Source organism: Euleptes europaea, chromosome 5 (genome assembly GCF_029931775.1).
Source record: "Euleptes europaea isolate rEulEur1 chromosome 5, rEulEur1.hap1, whole genome shotgun sequence".
Classification (NCBI taxonomy): Eukaryota; Metazoa; Chordata; class Lepidosauria; order Squamata; family Sphaerodactylidae; genus Euleptes; species Euleptes europaea.
The window spans coordinates 68064523-68081955 of record NC_079316.1 but is presented as its reverse complement, the minus strand read 5'-3'; the positions used below and the strand labels follow the sequence as shown (position 1 = coordinate 68081955).

Sequence of the window (17433 nt, the reverse complement as noted above, 5' to 3'; positions counted from 1 at the left end):
TGCAACTATGTAACTGCCCAAACATTCAATGCCAGAGAGGCCTTCACTAGAGTTAATACTTTCATCACAATAATGGACTAATGGAATACTATGTTAGAATAGCAGATCAAGGCCTCACTGATATTCATAACACTTTTAGTGTCTTTGCAAATTTCTTGTCTAATATTTCAGTATCTCAAGCCAATGCAGGTATCAAACTGCCTCTGTCAGGAACACCCAGATGATCTGCCAGTAGATTTTAGTAAAAAACATTAGCAAAGTTTTCCATTCACTTTTTGGGGGCAATATGTAGTACATACATAGGCCCTTTCCTCCTATTAGCTGGAGAGCCTCATACCCTTAATCCAGGCCTACATACATCTGAAAAGAATGGAGCGACTTTAAAGATAAGAGAGAATTTCAAATTCAATCCAGAAAATGCACAGAAGTCATAGACGTGCAGAAGACAAAGGAGTGAGAGCGGAAAAATAAGAGATGCAGAATAATTCATAACAGAATCATGAAGATGATGATGAGATAAAGGAAGCTCATCATGAGTAGCATTATAACAGTTTGGGGGAGAACTGATAAGAGAATGAGCGAGTGTTTAAGGGAGCAATCCTAAGCATGTCTACCCAGCTCTATTCAGGAATGTGTTCTTAGGATTGCACTGTTTCTTTCAAAAAGCATAGCTGGACTGAATCTTCTACATGTACCAAATGCTTCAAAGCAATGAGTGGTGGTGTCAATTTGGACATGGCCTAGGGTTGCCAACCTCCAGGGGGTGACTGGAGATCTCCTGCTATTACAACTGATCTCCAGGTGACAGAGATCAGTTCACCTGGAGAAAATGGCCACCTTGGCAATTGGACTCTATGGCACTGAAGTCCCTCCCCTCTCCAAAACCCACCCTTCTCAGGCTCCACCCCCCAAATCTCCAGGTATTTCCCAACCCAGAGCTGGCAACTCTAACAGGGTCCATAGTGCAATGAAACGTTTGGGAAACAAACTAGGATTTCTAGGATTTTTAATTTCACTTTCTATGACATTTGAAAATGTGCAATGAAGAGGCCAGAAAATGGCTGCAGGTTTTTATCTTTGTAATGTGGGAATGTGAGACATGACCCTGTGATCATGAATAGCGGAGAAGGTCCTGGGGATCTTGCTAGGTATATGCCAGAATCCTATTGGACCATTCTCACCTCTGAAGCTTTTACTGGAACATGCGTCAGCTGCAAATTTCTCTACATGTATTTTCAAAACATTTTAGAGGTGGCCTTTCTGACTCAATTTCTTCTTCCATCTACATCTCACAGTTTCTCTGGCTTGCTACTACCTACAGTCCAGTAATGAGGTGCCACTGTCTTGAGACCAGTTGAGAAAAGTGCTCCCTGTGTTTTATTAGTGCTCTGAGTAATAGAGATAGGGAGGGAAGAGGGTGAAATGGAGAGCAGCTACTTAGTGAAGCAGTTCTCCAGTACACTGCAATCTTCCAAATTTCTATGCAAAGAACACTAAGGAACATCCCAAGTTGCTGTCAGAAGAAAATGTCGGATTAATATTCTTTTCATGTGGCTACAGGAAGAGAGACTCCTCAGAAAATGACTGCCTGCAATTTTTGCGAAAAGAACTTGCTTGAAGCCACAATGCATTTTGGAAGGCAATGGGATAATATTTCAGTCTTGGAGCTCTGACACATGTTGTGACAGCCTGCGGCAGACATGCCAAGAGCTTCGTTCCATAAATCACGTCTTGAGTAAAGGAGGCCTCTGTGCTCGGTAGTGGTAGCGGCAGCAGTTGTTTCTTCTTTTTCTTGGCTGCCTCACTTGGACGGGGTAGAGAGACTTAACCTTCAGTCAGTAGGACCTGAGGAGGAGAAATAATGTTGCATGTGAGAGTTCCAGCTTTTGCCTTGTGAAATGAAACTCGGGCCATATAAAGACCAAAAAGTCTGGTCATGCTGCAAATGTGAGGATCAGCAGTATGCTGTTTTCGTTTAGTTTTCTGGCAGCATTTTTAATGTTTTGCGGCTCTCGAAACAGACACATCACCGCAGGTGAAAATAACAGGTTTTTTTTTTTAAGGGATAAAAAGTATCTTTGTCTCTAATTTCAGTTTTACTGGAAGCATTTTACCAAATATGGAGAGGGACTAAGGTATTGATTGGTGTTTCTTTTTACATATCGTTATCTCGCTGCTTTGAGAGAATTTTTAACATTTCTGTTCTCTGGAATGATGTTTTTGTTTGACATTGCGTACTCAGGTAACAGCTCTAATATCCTGATGGACTTTGCCTCTGTGTAGGGGTTAGGCCTATGACACAAGTCTTTAAGGAGGAACTGGCAGAATGGGCTGGACAGATAGGGGAAGTATGTGATAGGCCCTGCCATTGCTGGAGAAGCTGTAGTGAGCTGGCAGAATTTCAGACTTGGTGGACATTCAGAGTTATGGACTGTTTGGATTTTAAGTAGTACTCATTCATGAGTTATTTACAGTTTTGGAGTCTCTGAAGTTCTCCTGTACTATGACATTAATTCTTTTTAATTCTTGAACTAACCTTCATCACTTCCTCTTGTTTCGGCTTACCTCACAAAGATCATTCACTCAAATTGGTTGTGGGCTGAATGGGATCTCAAGGTCATGGGGCAAAGCTTTGTGGCCTGCATAGTTTCTTCCTATGAATAGCAGAAGCAGAATAAATTATGTAAAATAAGCAACTGATATGCAAATTTTCTGGTTTGCATAATTTATTCCACTTTTGGTAGTCATGGGAAGGGGGAAGAGTTATCAACCCACATTAAATTTGTTCAAATATGAATGTATCTTATTTTTTAAAACACCATGCCTACCATTTTGTAATGCCAATGAGACAAGTCCTCTTATGGATTGAGAGCTGGTTGAAAAATAGGAAGCAGAGGGTAGGAATCAATGGTCAGTTCTCACAATGGAGGGATGTGAGCTGTGGGATCCCTCAGGGATCTGTGTTGGGACCGGTGCTTTTCAACCTGTTCATCAATGACCTGGAATTGGGGGTGAACAGCAAGGTGGCCAAGTTTGCAGATGACACCAAATTGTTTAGGGTGGTTATAACAAAGTTGGACTGTGAAGAGCTCCAAAAGGATCTCTTCAAACTGGAGGAATGGGCATTAAAATGGCAAATGAGATTCAATGTGAGCAAATATAAAGTGATGAATATTGGGGCAAAAAATCCCATCACATATACACTAATGGGATCTGGCTAGCAGTGACAGACCAAGAAAGGGATCTTGGGGTAGTGGATAGCTCAATGAAGATGTCAACCCAGTGTGCGACTGCTGTGAAAAAGGCAAATTCCATGCTGGCCATGATTAGACAAGGAATAGAGAATAAAATTGCTGCTATTATACTACCGTTGTACAAATCTATGATGAAACCACATTTGAAATACTGTGTACAGTTCTCATCAAAAAGGATATTGCAGAGCTTGAGAAGGTGCAGAAAAGAGCAACCAAAATGATCAGGGGGCTAGAGCAACTGCCCTATGAGGAGGGGTTAAAAGGCTTAGGGCTGTTTACCTTGGAAAGAAGGTGGTTAAGGGGAGACATGATAGAGGTCTATGAAATTATGCACTGTGTGGAGAGAATGGATAGGGAGAAGCTTTTCTCCCTTTCTCATAATACTAGAATGCAGGGTCATCTGAAGCTGGAGGGTGAGAGATTCAAAACAGATAAAAGAAAGTATTTCTTCACACAATGCATATTTAAAATGTGGAACTTCCTGCCCCAGGATATGGTGATAGCTGCCAATTTGGAAGGCTTTAAGAAGGGAGTGGACATGTTCATAGAGGTCAGGGCTACCCATGGCTATGAGTCGAAATTAATACTAGTTATGATGCATACCTGCTCTCTCCAGGATCAGAGGAGCATGCCTATTATCTTGGGTGCGGTGGAACACAGGCAGGATGGTGCTTCAGTCGTTTTGTTTGTGGGCTTCCTAGAGGCACCTGGTTGGCCACTGTGTGAACAGACTGTTGGACTTGATGGGCCTCGTTCTGATCCAGCATGGCTTTTCTTATGTTCTTATGAATGTGTAGAGTGACTCATAATATTTTTGCAGTCCACAGTCAGAAGATCAGGCAGATGAATGAAAGAAAAACAATAACTTGTTTTTACTGCAGAAAGAAAGGTGTGGACTTGGTTTTATTGACCAGCCTGAACAAGGCTTGAAATGATTCCAGTACAATTGGGGTTCAGAAAGAGGGAGAAATGGGCCTCTAACACATTTTAAAACAAATAATCTGAAAAAAGAGAAATAATGACCCAGCAATGGAGGAAGGAAGTGAGAGGCGGTGTTATTATCTACCGTCAGCATCGCAGGCTACGTTCAGTAGGTGCCTATGGCATCTTTGCCATCGCAATCCGCTCAGCTGACACTAGCAAATGGCGCTATTTGACAGAAGGATTGTATCCTCCATAAAATAAGCTGCTTCATGTTGTCAGCTCAGAGAATGTGATACTGTCTGCATTAAAAGCACTATCTTGAAGAAGATTCCTGGCTCCCACACACTTCATGAATAACCCTCTTGTACCTTTACTGTGTGAGAGAAAACCTTGTCTCTCCCTCTGTGATATGCTTTAGCTCTGCCCCTCTTAAGGCACTCAGTGAGTTAACCTTGCATTGTGATACCATTTTATGAGTTACAAGTCTCTGCCTTTTTGTAAGAATGCCACCCACGCGGGAGGGGAGAGCTGTCAAGCTGCAACATGCAGAAGGTGCTTAGGCACACCTATTTGAGAATGGCTTTGCCTACCCTAGTAGAGTCGTGTGTTCCTGAAGCCTCTGCATATTGAATAGGGAGAAAAAGAGACCAGGTAATGTATGGTTTATTGTCAAATTGTGTGTAGTTAGTTGGATTCTGTGACACTATGTATAGTACTACTGACTTTGTCAGTCTTTGTCACTCATTCCTATGCATTTCCTGAATGTAATTCATAATAAAAGCCATGCATGCTGCTTACATCCATTTGCTGCTTGGTGCCTTTGTATTTCAACAGCATTCTGTAGAGTTGCTTTTACTTCTGCGTGCTAGGTTTTGCTTATTTGGGGAGTGGGGTAGCACAACAACCATGTGATATTTCTTATGGGCTGGCAAGGTACAATGCAGAGGGAAAGGTCTTGTGTTTATTATGGTGGTTTGGACATAGGGCTGGGAGCCAGACAATGTGCAGTTTTCATCCTGGTTGGATTTGTGCTTATTTCTCAGTATATGCTCTTCCTCTGTGGCCTGCTTCTTTATATCCTGTAATGTGAAGGACCTCTGATGGGATGTCAAAAGGGAAGGAGGAGACTTAATCTAGAAAGGCTTTATAAGGCAATAGTAGAGTCTGGGTCTAACCATCGTATTCCAAGCTGCTTTGGATTACCTCCATCCCACTGTTCTCTGTTAATATACAGCAACATACCACTTGGCAACCCATCGTGCACACACACATGCAGATTGGGAAACTACTTGAGAAAATTTAACTCAAGTAGGGATAGCATGAGAGCCAGTGTGGTGTAGTGGGTAAGGTGTTGGACTAGAATCTGGGAAACCCAGGTTCGAATCCCCACTCTGCCATGGAAACTTGCTTGGTGACCTTGGACCAGTCACACACCCTCATCATCAAACCTGGCAAGTATTTAGATGGGAGACCTCCAAGGAATACCAAGGATGTGACACGGAGGCAAGCAATGGCCATCCACCTCTGAACATCACTTGCCTTGAAAATCCTACGGGGTTGCCATAAGTGAGCTGTGAATTGATGGGAAAAAAGGGGTGGGGAGTAGCATGATCCTTGCCACAAATTAGTTTGGCAGATGAACTTACTGTAATTGATGGAAGCAGTTCTGGTGAGCCGATCTTGGGGTTAATTCATTGGTGTGGCAGATGTCCCAAACTCCTTCTAAACTGGTTGGTGGCTACACGGTAGCTTTTGTGTTTATTCGTTGCACTAGTTGCTCGATCTTGGGGTCTTATTAACAGATTTTGTCCTGCTAAATGAGGTTGTTCTGGATCCGGGGGTGGGAGTCTGTGGAGTGGAGCCCTGGAGCAGCATGAATATAAATAAGGTGTGTGTGCTGAGCCTGAAGTGGGTTTTGGCTGCATCCACTGTCAAGGCAGCAGTGGACTGTTTTTGTGCCAGTGCTTTCTAGTCATTCTTTGCCAAAAGGATGAAAGGGTCATGCTGACCGGGGTGTTACATTGGGAAGCCCTGGCAACTCGGGTGTTAATAGCAAAGGCTGTTTCCTTCTTTCACTTCCTTTAGCTAAAGTACAGTGGGTCATTCCAACCCAACCTGGTGGTCTTGCCTTGCATAGCATTTTCCCAGCTGATTGCATGGGTCCTGGGGTATCTGCCTTCCTGCCCACACATATGTAAAAAACTCAAAACAAATAATTAAAAAAACCTGCTGATCCAAACTACAGTACTTGTGGAGGGAGGGTTGGGTTGCCACTCCGGGTTGGGAAATACCTGGAGATTGTTGGGGTGGAGCCTGAAGAGGGAGGGGTTTTGGGAGGGAGGGACTTCAATGCCATACTGTCCAATTGCCAAAGCTGCCATTTTTTTTCTCCAGGGGAACTGATCTCTTTTGCCTGGAGATCAGTTGTATTAGTAGGAGATTTCCAGCCACCACCTGGAAGTTGGCAATCCTAAGGGAGGGGTAGTATATCTAAAAGGGAGTGGGGAAATATATCCTTGCCAGACATGGTGTCACTCACTACTACAGGTGAATGAATGAGTGCACATGAAAGGATCTTCAATTATGTCACCAAACACACATGCATTAGTTTTATTAAAAGTGCCCAGTGTTGCCATTGGACTCGAGGCATTTGTGAATAATGTGGTGGTGGCGGTTAAAGATGCAAACTATCAACATGGTGGGAAACTACAACTCCCATGGTCTTTTGCAAAATCACATGTTCACCAAAACCCTGATGAACTGTACATTTTGGCTGTTGTGATTGGCAAGCATTAATGGGAACAGTTGAAAGCAGGAACAACTTCAAATGATATTCATTTTCTAAGGCATTCCTAAGAGGTCTAAATTTGGTTGCAGAGTACGCTTATGTGGTAGAGAAAACAAGTTGATTGTGCATGCTGTTGTGTAGCCACCTGGTGAACTCTGGCAAATGGTCCAATCCAATTATCAGTAAATTGGTGGCATAATTGCAATTTGCAATTGGGACACAATCCAAATCTGCCGGTTTTTGGTTATACCTAATCTCAAATTTGTCTCAAAACAAAAAGACCCCCCTGTCAAAGAGCTCCCCAACCTGTCTCCACCAGTTGGAGGCTGCTTTGGTTTGGTCAAAAGTTTTCCAAAAGACAAAACCTTGAACTCCAGGCTTTCGCCCCAAGTCCAAGGAGTAGCTGCCACCAGCCCTTTCAAAAGATTGAGCTCCAGGGGGAAGATAAGGGCAATCCTCTCCCAACTCACTCCAAAATTGAGTGCAACGCTTACCCTGCAAGGTAGAAGCCTGCCAGGGAAAGATTACACTCCCAAAATGTCTTAGGTTTTTGGTAGGTGGTTTTTACACTCACACAAAGGCACTTAGAATTTAGGCTTGGAATCCCAAAATCACAGACACAAGCCATTTAAAGGCTAACAGTTTATTTATAAGATTCAAGCTGGTTTACAGGAAAGAAAAGTCATGAAGTGTTAAGCAAGAAAACAATAAACTATTTAGCATAACTAGCTAATACATTCAAAAACCTTTTTGGTTCAAAAGGATTGGCAAAGGTTTCTTGCATCAGGTTTATAGTTACCAACTTCCCAAAGATGCTTCCAGCATTCAAGAGTTTCAAAAGGTTGTCCAAAAGGTTTCTCCAAGCAGGTCAAGTTGACCAGAGTTTCCCCGTAGGGCCAAAATCAAATGGGTTGTGATGCAGCCAGCACAGCCTTCTGCTGTACCCCAAAGCATGCATAGTTTTCTCAAGGGTTGGTTTGTCCTTATATTCGTTTTCTCAGTGGCATGAGCTCATAGAGGCCAATTGAGAAAACGCAAGCACTTAGCTGTTAATTAATCGCTTGGTCAGAATTGCTGACTCATTCAGAGGTGTGTTCAGGTGAGGAAGCTGCAGAACTACCTGCACCTGGACATTGTCATGATGGCCGACCATTTAATTACCATGGCAATGCACGGCCTTGCATTCCAAAAAGGGGAAAGGTTAACTAGCACCAGCTGGGGCTTACTCCCTCCACAGAAGCAGTTTTCAAAAGGAAACTTATTTTTCTGGTCTAAAATCCCAATAACACAGAATTCATAGGCCTCCCAGGCCTGAACCAAAAGAAATAATACAATCCAAGAAATTGAGAGGTCTCAACTTCTTGACACCCCCCATACACACTTGATTAGGTTGCTTGACCCTTTCAGTCATAGAATTGACCCGACCTTTTAACTCCATTTAGGGCCACTGAGAAATCATATTATTTTATGGTGAAAATAAACTATGCAGCTCTTATGAGAACGTGTGTGGGTGTAAAGTGCTGTCAAGTCACAGCCAATTTATAGCAACCCCTTGGTGGGGTTTTCAAGGCAAGTGAGTAAGCAGAGGTGGTTTGCCATTGCCTTGGTCTGCAGAGTCATCCTTGTAGGTCTCTCTTCCATGTACCAACCCAGCTTAGCTTCCAAGATCGGACGAGATCAGGCTATACTATACCATTCCACATCCCTCTTAGGAGAATACCAGTGCAAAAGTATGGAATTTGCTCCCCATGGAGATTCTTCTATCCCCCTCAATCATTGTCTTCCAGCAGTGGATGAAGACTTTTTTGTTTACCCTCCTCTGTGTTTGTATTTAATTGCTGGTTTTACATATATGTACTGTTTTAAAAATTGATTTAGTGTGTCTGTGTGCCATCAAGTCACAGCTGACTTATGGAGACCCCATAGAGTTTTCAAGACAAGAGACCGTTGGGTGGTTTGCTTGCCCCTGTGTCAGCCCCCCTCCCCCAATTGCTTAACCCTTCTTGTCTCATGGAAAGAAAAACAGAGTTTTAGAATCCAGTTCTTGCTTGTTTCCAGGGGGTGGATATCCCTGCCTACCCTGTTCCCCAAACTTCTCTTGGGTCCTCTTGGGATTCTCCTTCTCTCTTCCCCACCCAACTCTGGAAAGGTCTGAGTGAAATGTAAGAATAACTGTGTTGCTGTTTCTTGTTGTAGTTGTTTTGTTTGGGTGTATTTCATTTTTGGTGTGTGTATGTTAGGAGGGGATAATTTTGGACAACTACCTGGTTATCAGAAATACACAGAATGTAGAGGATTGAAATAGGTCTCATTCTCTGGAAGATGGTGTGGTGTTGTGTTTGGCCCCAGCTGAGGAGAAAAAAAATTAGTTTGGGAGAAGGAAGCATTGTTGTTTGCTGCAGTGTGTAATTATTTTGATATGGCAACACACCCATTGTATCTATTTTGTGATTGGTTCCACCCACATAGCAGCCTTTTTGCAGTGGTACCCACTACCCTATCTCAAAATTACAAAATGTCCGCAGACTCAACAAAGTTGGGGACTCGTGCATTATAGTGTAATGCCTCATCTGGGCTTTATTGTCAGCTAGCTTTTTAAAATTTGGATGAGTTCTGTGACATATAACAGATGTTCCATAATCAGCATCTCCAGTAAAAGGGCTGGGGGTATCTGAATTTGGAAATACCTTTGTCTAAGATCTTGTAGACCCATTGCCCAGCCAACATTGATCACAGCTGGTTAGTGTGTTGAATCATTGTGAGTACAACTCTAATATGTTACTACTAGATACAGCTTGCGTTTTTCTGGAACAGTTTATATGTTCGTGGCCGTCACTACAGATCCAACCCTTCCAGTCTCAATGGAAATGTGTGAAATTGGAAATTTCAGATCTTCCCATCCATTGTACATGTGGCTTGCCCCATTTTCGAGCTCATGTTCCTGGCTATCACTGTAAATTCCCCTTCTACTCATCCAGGGCTATTTGATTGGTTAAAGGGAAAAGCAACCCCCCCTACTGTATTCTGTTAGAGGTGTGGTTTTACTTGCATTCTTCTAGAGTACCATCTACTGTTCTAAGATATTCATGCTGAGCTATTTGGGCAAGAGGTATATAAATGTCCAGTTTTCAAACCTGTTGTCACAGGATTACAAGTGGAGGAACTTCCAAACTTTGAGGTACAGCCAGGAAATTAGCAGCAAAGAACATTCTTTTTGGGTTTCCCTAGCCCTGTGGTCCAAAGCTTTAAAAGTGTTGCTGTAGGCAAGGTCTTCACAGTTTGTGATGCACTAAATTAAACACAGTCCTTCAGTCATATATTGTGGCCTGCCAAGTGATGGACAACCTCCAGGCTTTTGCAGACATCAAAAAATGGGAAGTTTGTTGAACGCTTGGTGGGTTGACATGCTATCGCTAGGGGCAGGCATACATTTTCTTGGTGGGTTATGGCTGTGTAGGCCTGCCAAATACTGTTCTGGCTTAAATGTGTTAGAAGAAAGCTTCTCTCTGAAAAGTTCATTTGCAGAAAAGACATCTTGGCCCACTGATGACTGGAGAGCTCACATTACTGTGCAAAGAACAGCAAGGTCAGATGAGCGAGGCAACCTTTAGTGAGGACTCGTAATGCATTGTTTCCTCTGAGACTCCCTGAGCCTTTATTGCTCCTTTAAAATGGAATTTGCAGCCCCGAAAGGCAGAGGGATTTATTTTATTGTGAACATATTTTCCTACTGAAAATTGTCCATATGTTTAAGCATTTGATGAATGCTATAGTACTTAATGGTATTTACTACAATAATTTAATTCAGCTTGTATTTTATATATATGTATAACCATTGTAAGCTTCTTATTGTGCAAATGTTAGTGCTCATGGTGACTACCTCCACAGAAACCTCCCTCCCCCAAGAAAGGAAATCTCTTAAATATGGTTGGAAGCGTTGCCATTTAAAAATAATAATAAAAAATGTTGTTTTCTGGAAGCGGCTAAAGTAATAGTAAGGAATAGTCTTGGGACAGAGGAGTTAGTGGGGCCACAGAGAGGGCAGTTCTGAAGGGAGCAAAAGGCAAAAATGAAGGAAATGTAAACTGCTGCTTTCCCCAGTCATGGGCGTCACCAGCCATCTCTGCTGGAAGCAGCCAAGAGATCTTACCAAATTGATGCTTCTGTCATGTGATATGCACCAGGTAGATCCTGTTCTTTCCTAGCAGCTTGATGTACAATTAAATGGAAATCGTGTGTTTTAGCAACGATATTGTCTAAGCTGTTTTGCTAGTATTTGCTTATGAGGTCAGATAACCCCATAAAACAAACAGGATTGCTATGTGCGCACTGTTGCTACATCACTGTGCATGAAGTGAACTGTGCTCAAAGTACTAGCAAATAATTAAAAATATGCACTGCACTTCCATGAACTAACCAGTACATTTTTGGCTTGATTTTTTAAAACTGGCGTATCCTTCTAATTTTTCATAGTAATAGCTGCTGGCTTATGTTTTTGGTAGATTATCTCTTTTACTAGCAACTGCCTTGATGAAGCATGGTATGTATTTCGTTCTCTTTTCTATTATGTACACAAATACTTTTAGCATTCTTATTTATACCTATAGAAGGAATATAAGAAGACAGTTGATTTGGAATGGGTGAGTTAGTTGCTGTGGGATTATGAATGATAGTGATGACTTCATGCCTACTTGAGCCATAAATTGTCACATTTAATTGGACTATATATATCTTGTGTGTGTGTATGTATGCGTGAAAGAATTTTGTTAAAGTACCTTACACATAAGGAGCAAATTAATTGCTTTCTGCATACTAGGTGTAGTTTGTGATTCTTGGCTGGTTTGTTTTCACAGTTTGTTCATCTGACTAATGAAAACAGTTGCTCCCAAGTATGCCCAATTGGTACTCAACATGTCTTTGATTAAAATCAAATTCTAAATACATGACAGACATGTCCGTTGATCTGTAAAAGGGTATATGTATGAAAATTAATATTTTGTCTTCTGATATAAAGGAGGGACCAGTCGCCTCTGCGACATCCTTAAAGTGTTTTATTCTCCAACGGAACCAGCCTCCTTGATGTGATCCCTCCTAATATGGATTATAACATTCTGTAACGAGATAATAACTGAATAGAAGTACAATATAATGGACATACCCAGCTTACTGTTAATGGGTGCCACTTCAGCATGTGAAAACAAGTCATTGCGTTTGCTCTGGGCTATGACAATATCCCTCACGTTGTTTTTTTTAAACAGGAGCATTTTGAAAAAATCAGGATTTAGAGAATACATGAATTTTTTTATGAAAAAGAGGTGTGTGGTTTTAGGAATGTAAATAGAGGAAATTAAAGTAATTTTAGTCAATTATTTAAATCATCTGCAGAAATTCTTAGCAGAGTACTTTAACCATGAGTTACACGGTTCTAAGTTAACTGGTTTAGTAGGATGTAACTTTGCTTCAGAATGGCACTGTTAGTTAATGCTGAAATGAAATTCTCAGAAATCTTAAATGACTTTTTTTTAATGAGAAAGGAAACTCAAATTCGAATTTTACAAACAATTCTAATGTCACAAAATGTGAATTTTAGCCGCCAAACTTTAGTTCTGAATGGCAGTACAGGTTTTACAATTAAAGTTAGTGATTCCAAGTTCTTCATTCAGTGCTCAAATATTTAAATCTAATTTTGGTTCAGTCCTACCGTTTTTTATTTCAGCATAAGTATAGGTATATTATAACATATGCAAAATAAATAGTCATAAAAGCTCTGCCAATTTGGGAGAAATATTTGATTTGCCTTTATCAGAGTGAGAGGCAGGGAAGTTTTCTTAGAAATGTGCTGGTGAACAGATCCTTCTGGCTTCCCTACCAAGAGGAATCTCAGAGGTATTTATTTTACCCATGGCAAATATGGGATAGATTAGCTTTTTTTAATTGTATTTTAGCACTGGCTTTGTTCCAGTGACAAGAAGGCATGGCCCTTGTTAAGTCTTTCAGTTCATATTCTGCTGTTTAAAAACAGCTCAACTGTTTTGAATTTTGTTTAATGCTATCATTTCTGTATCGAGATGTAGGATTCAAATTTTCTGTGTCATTTGCAGGTACAATGTTTTCGACCAAGTCTAACTCTAAAGGGTAAAAGGGGGGTTCAGAACTCCTCAGGGTGATCACTTACTGGGACTGTAATATTGTAATGCTTTCGCTTAAGTTCCATGGAACACATTAATACTACCTCATGCCTAACTATAATATTTCACCTTGGTTTTCAAAATTTATTAAAACTGATTTTGAGCACTTGAAATTCAAATCCTTTTCATATAAGCTGGGGAAGAAATTCTTCATGAAACCATAAGAACATAAGGAAAGCCCTGCTGGATCAGACCAAGGTCCATCAAGTCCAGCAATCTGTTCACGAAGTGGCCAACCAGGTGCCTCTAGGAAGCCCACAAACAAGACGACTGCAGCAGCATTGCCCTGCCTGTGTTCCACAGCACCTAATATAATAGTCATGCTCATCTGATCCTGTAGAGCAGGGGTCGCAAAACCGCGGCTCGTGAGCCGCATGCGGCTCTTTGGCCCCTTGAGTGCGGCTCGTGCAGCGGAGGAGGAGGTCCCCGGCTCGGCTCGCATCTCGGGCAAGAAGGCGCAGCTCCACTCCGTGCCCCGCGCCAAGAAGCTCGAGAAGCTGGGTGTCTACTCCGCAAGGTACCGGCCCGGGGTTGGGGTGGGGTGCGGTGGAGGGGGGGAGAAAGGACGGAGCCCCCTCCGCTGCAGCTCCTGCAGCCTTTCAGGGCTCCATTGGCCCTCTATTCTCTGCCGCCTCCACTTCCTCCTCCTCCTGCCGGTCTCCACCTCCCCCCCCACCAGCACCGAGGGGGTGGGGGCTCAAGGACACACCCTTGCTGCAGCAGTGGCGGCGCTCTGAGGCGCTCGCCGGCCGGCCCCGGCCTTCCCTCCCTGGCGGTAGCGAGGCGGCGCCTTCCGTGCCCGCCAAAGGCGCAGGCGGCCGCTACCCCTCGCCTATGTGCCCAGGGTGTGCCGGTGCGGAGCAGCCCCCCTTGCTCCAGGGAGTCTGCTCCTCAAGCCCGGGCCACGCCGCAGCGTCTGGCCAGGAAATGGGGCAGAGGGAGGTCTGGGCGAGGGCGAGTGGGGCCGGCCCAGCGCCTCTCTGCTGCGCCTGGGCGCTGTGCCTAGCAGGGGCCGGGCTGGGGTCGTCGGGGGCAGGTGGCAAAGCAGAGCCGGCGCACCGGCGACATGTCCAGCCCCACCAAGCCGGGGCCGGCTGCTGCTCTCACGGCCGCGCTGCTTGGGGAGGGGGGGGGCTGCTCCTGGCTGCTCCTTCCCTCTTGGCTCCGATGCCAGAAGCGACGGTGGCGGCGTGTGGGAGTCGTGGGCAGGGGGGCGCGTAGGGCTCCGGGCCGCCAGGAAAGGCCATGCTGGGCTGCCTTTTGTGAGGAGGTCTCCGTCTCCCCCCCCCCGCATTGACCGCCTGGAAGCACCGTTATGCATGCGAAATAGTCTCAGGGGCGATGGGAGAGGGGCAGAGGGGAGGAGGGTTGCTGCCCGTCTCTGCCCAGGGAGCGGGGGGGGGGGAACTCGACGCGGCCGGGCTTCCTCTGGCAGGATTAGCACGTGTGAGCGTAGCTCCTGTTCGCTTGGGCACAAAGGTTGGGGGTGTGTGTGGATTGGGCCCCACTTTAAAGAGTGCATAAAGGAGGTGAATGGAAGGGAAGAATTGGTTTTTATTCTCTGCCACTTAAGGAAGAATCAAACCGGCTTACAATCGCAAATAAGGCTCACAAGGACTTAGGCCCAGAAAATGTCCAGGAATATTAAATGAGAAAATAAGAAAAAGATGCCTTTGATCATGCACAAATTGCCTTTTCCACCCTGCTTAGTAAGCACAAGCAGTCCACTCATATCAGGAAGTAAGGACTGGGGAGTATAAATTTCAGGTGAACACAAGAAGAAGAGTTGGTTTTTATATGCTGACTTTCTCTACCTTTTAAGGAAAACCAAACCAGCTTACAATCACCTTCCCTTCCTCTCCCCACAAAAGATATCAAGTTTTATTCAGTGTACCTATAGTTTAAGACTTAAAACTTTAATTAAAGTTTATTAAGTTAATAAACAGTGTACCTACCTATATAGTTTAAGTTTAAGAAATTTGGCTCTCAAAAGAAATCTCAATCGTTGTACTGTTGATATTTGGCTCTTTTGACTAATGAGTTTGCCGACCACTGCTGTAGAGAATAGGTATGCATTATGACTAGTATTCATTTTGATTAGTAGCAGAGAAGGTGATTGTAAGCCACTTTGAGACTCCTTCAGGGAGAGAAAAGCAGAGTATAAAACCCAACTCTTCTTCTGAAAACCAGTCATAAACAGTTACTAACACTGAAGCACTGTCAGTCCTGTAAGTCTATTAAAATGTTTTGTGCTGAGTACATTTCCCTTAGTGATGGGGGAATCTCCCTTACTTGGATTGTATTTGGGGCTACTCATTATAGATGTCCTCCATGGATGATTGAACAGAATTTTCATTTGACTTATAATGTTTTGGCAATGGCTACAAAGGAAACTATAGTGCATGGACTCACCTCATGTACAAGAGGAAGAGCTGGCAGTAGCTCTGGCAGCTGTGAAAAGGGCATTGGTGGTAAATATTTAGTAAGTGAGTGAAGAGAGCAGTCTGAATTAACTTGTTTATTCAAAAGTCCAGTTGTAAATTTTGTTTTTCCCAGTTGGTAACATCATAACTTGGTAGCATACAAGGAAATTGAACTGAAATTGGTACACATGTTCCAGGTAAAATCCTACACTGGTCCAGTGGCTGGCTAAGAGGGTGGATTGCAGAAGCATATGACCCTTGCCAATGCTGCTGTCCCCATAGCTTTGTCATAGAGAGAGGTGTCTTTTTGCACCCAATGATCCTCTGGCCTTGGAATGAACCCATCTTTCTGATATCAAGTCAGAGTCTCTTGATCAACACAAGTATTTCCCTGGGTGCTTTCAAGAGGAAGTAGCTTGTCTGCCATGAGGGTTCAGGGGCAATTTAATTCAGGCATTTTGTGTGTTCTTTTATGTTTTTTATACCCTGGCAATGAGGAATGACCCATGTTTTCAGGACAATAATCTGCCCTCTTGGAATCTTCTGCACAATCTGGTTCTCTGGAAATCTAATGAAATACCCAGGAAGGGCCATCTACCCGTCTCCTGAGCACTGTTAATCATTTGCAAACTGGACATAACTCCCCTTCTCATTACATCACTTAGGAGGATCCCTCACAAGTACCTTTCATAATAGGTTTGAATTATCCTATGATAGCTCAGTTTCTGATCTTTTCACTGATGGGATCTTAGATCCACCAATTTCAGTTCAACCCCAATTTCACCAAAGAGCACCAAAGAGTAGCTGTATCCTGAAGTTGGTTCTAGTACCATCAAGGATCTTTATTCTGCACCAATTTCAGCCAATGACACTGCTTTCTTTATCTGAGGCCTGGTAAATTTAGGAATTCAAAAAGGGGTTTTTTAAGGCCTCTATGCTTGTAGTTGGTTCTGCTCCTGAATCTTCTTCCATCACTGTTGGCCAAAATCTTTTAACTTCCTCATCATGGCAGGCAGAGTAGGTTTTTTTCCCCTTTCTCTAATTCTTCTCCCTTTCCTGAAACTGACCATGTTTTTCTATATCAGGGGTGGGGAACCTCAGGCCCGGGGGCCATATGCGGCCCCCGAGGACATTTTTTGTGGCCCTTGGGAGCTCCGGGGCCCTGCTGCAGAGGCGGGGCGCAGGGTGGCCCTCCCAGAGGGTGTTCCTGGTGCCACAGCTTACAGTGGTGCTGCGGCGCCCTTTGGACCTCCTCTCGCCGACTGTCGGCTGTTGAGCAGCGAGAGGGAGGGGGAAAGAGGCTGGCGGCTCCCGGCGGCAGAGCATGTATGCAGGAGCTGATTGGTCTTCGGGGGGGGGGCTTTTGTGGACTCTGGGGAGGAGAGGGCATGGAGACTGGGGCCTGGTTGCGTGGGGCTCTGTGAGCTGCCGGGTGTGTGTGTGTGGGCAGGGGAGGCTGGGGCCCGGTCGCGCGGGGCCAGTGTGTGTGTGTGTGTGTGTGTGTGTGTTTGTGGGAAGGCTTTTCTCTCTTTTCTTCCTCTTTTTCTGTCACTCTTTCTCCTTTCTCTCCCTCTCTTTCTCCCTCTTTTTCTGTCTTTTTCTTTGTCTCCCTCCGTCCTTTTCTTTCTTTCTCCCTCTCTCTCCATTTCTTTCTCCCTTTCTCTCCCTTTCTCCCTCCCACCCTTTTCCTCTTTCTCTGTTTTCCTTCCTCCCTTGCCGATTGACTGTGGGCTGCGCCCCCCTGGCACCTCGGTTGCTTGGGCCCACTGCTGGCTGCCCTTCCGCCTGGGAGGGGGGAGTGGGGGCACCCTGCAGGCATTCTCTGTGTGGCCTCCCCTGGGGTTGCCAACCTCCAG

General features: G+C 44.1%; 1 protein-coding gene across 1 annotated transcript in view; it reads left to right on the top strand.

Annotated features, from left to right (window-relative positions):
* The first annotated feature begins 4782 nt into the window (after nt 1-4782).
* FGFR2 (fibroblast growth factor receptor 2) overlaps nt 4783-17433 on the top strand; it is a 165066-nt gene continuing 152415 nt past the window's right edge. The window contains exon 1 of the mRNA XM_056850348.1: nt 4783-4829. The gene's annotated coding sequence lies outside the window, so the exon portion shown is untranslated. The remainder of the gene's footprint in view (nt 4830-17433) is intronic.